The sequence below is a fragment of the Myotis davidii genome, unplaced genomic scaffold (genome assembly GCF_000327345.1).
Source record: "Myotis davidii unplaced genomic scaffold, ASM32734v1 scaffold449, whole genome shotgun sequence".
Lineage (NCBI taxonomy): Eukaryota > Metazoa > Chordata > Mammalia > Chiroptera > Vespertilionidae > Myotis > Myotis davidii.
Window position 1 is genome coordinate 1634369 of NW_006383007.1, and position 1981 is coordinate 1636349.

At 34.2% G+C, this 1981-nt stretch overlaps 1 long non-coding RNA gene across 1 annotated transcript in view; it reads left to right on the top strand.

Moving 5' to 3' along the window:
• The window catches only part of LOC107181565, an 83336-nt gene that overhangs the window by 76209 nt on the left and 5146 nt on the right, over positions 1-1981 (top strand). The window lies entirely within an intron of this gene.

Consider the following 1981-nt stretch of genomic DNA (forward strand, 5'->3'; position numbering starts at 1 on the left):
CCTGTGTTCCTGAATTAAATTTATTCCTAGGTATCTTAATTATTTTGGTGCAATGGTAAATGGGATTTTTTTTTTTTTTAGTTTTCCTTTCTGTGAGTTCATTATTGGTATATAAAAAGGCAACAGAGTTTTGGGTGTTAATTTTGTATCCTGCTACATTGCCTAATTCATTTATTAAGTCCAGTAGTTTTTTGATGAAGTTTTTAGGGTTTTCTATGTACAATATCATGTCATCTGTGAATAAGGACAGTTTTACTTTTTTTCCAATTTGGATGCCTTTTATTTCTTCTTCTTGTCTGATCACTATGACTAGCACTTCCAGTACTATGTCAAACAGGAGTGGTGAGAGTGGACATCCCTGTCTTGTTCCTGTTATTAGGGGAAATGGTTTTACTTTTAGCACATTGAGTATGATGTTGGCTGTAGGTTTGTCATATATGGCTTTTATTATGTTGCGGTATGATCCCTCAATTCCCACTTTGCTTTTTATCAGGAAAGGGTATTGGATTTTGTCAAATGCTTTTTCTGCATCAATTGATATGATTATATGATTTTGTCTCTCAACTTGTTTATGTGATGTATCATGTTTATTGATTTGCGGATATTGTACAATCCTTGCATATCTGGAATTAATCCCACTTGGTCATGGTGTATGATATTTCTAATGTGATGCTGGATCTGATTTGCTAGAATTTTGTTGAGGATTTTAGCATCTATGTTCATCAGGGATAGTGGCCTATAATTCTCTTTCTTTGTATTGTCTTTATCTGGTTTTGGAATTAGGGTAATGTTGGATTTATAGAAAACGTTTGGAAGTGTGCCTTCTTCTTGAATTTTTTTGGAATAGTCTGAGAAGGATAAGTTTTAGTTCTTCTTTGAATGTTTGGTAAAACTCCCCTGTGAAGCCTTCTGGCCCCGGGATTTTGTTTGCTGGATGCTTTTTGATGACTGCTTCAATTTCCTCCTTAGTGATTAGCCTGTTGAGTTTTTTTATTCTTGGTTGAGTTTTAGAAGGTCGTTTTTTTCTAGGAATATGTCCATTTCCTCTAGGTTGTTTAGTTTCTTGGAATAGAGTTGTTCATAGTATTTTTTTTTTTTTTACAATGCTTTGTATTTCTGTGGGGTCTGTTGTTACTTCGCCTCTTTCATTTCTGATTTTGTTTATTTGGGTCTCTTCTCTTTGCTTCTTGGTGAGCTTGGCTAGACATTCATCAATCTTGTTTATCTTTTCAAAGAACCAACTCTTGGTTTCACTGATCTTTTGTATTCTTTTTCTCTATGTCATTAATTTCTGCTCTGATCTTTATTATCTCCTTCCTTCTGCTCACTCTAGGCTTTTCTTGTTGCTCTCTTTCTAATTCTTTAAGTTGTAGAGTTAGATAATGTATTACCAGTTTTTCTTGTATTTTGAGGTAGGCCTATAATGCTATGAACTTCCCACTCCCACTGTTTTCATTGTGACCCAAAGGTTTTTGGATTATGTGTTTTCATTGTCATTCACCTCCAGGATATTTTTAATTTCTTCTTTTATCTCTTTGGTAACCTAATCATTGTTTAATAGCATGCTATTCAGCCTCTAAGTGTTTGAATTTTTGTGATTGTTTTTATTGTAGTTTATTTCTAATTGTATGCTTTGAGGTCTGAGAAGATGCTTAATATGATTTCAATCTTCTTGAATTTGGAGAGACTTTGCCTGTGACCCAATATGTGGTCTATCTTTTAAAATGTCCCATGTGTACTTGAGAAGAATGTACATTCTGTAGCTCTGGGGTGAAATGTTCTGAAGTTGTCAATTAAGTCCATCTAATCTAGTGAGTCATTTAGGGTTGCTGTTTCCTTGAAGATTTTATGTTTAGAGAATTTATCCAGTGATGTCAGTGGAGTATTAAATCCCCTACTATGATTGCATTGTTGTTGATCTCTCCCTTGATATCTTCCAGGAGTTTTTTTTATGTATTTGGGTGCTCCTGCATTGGGTTCA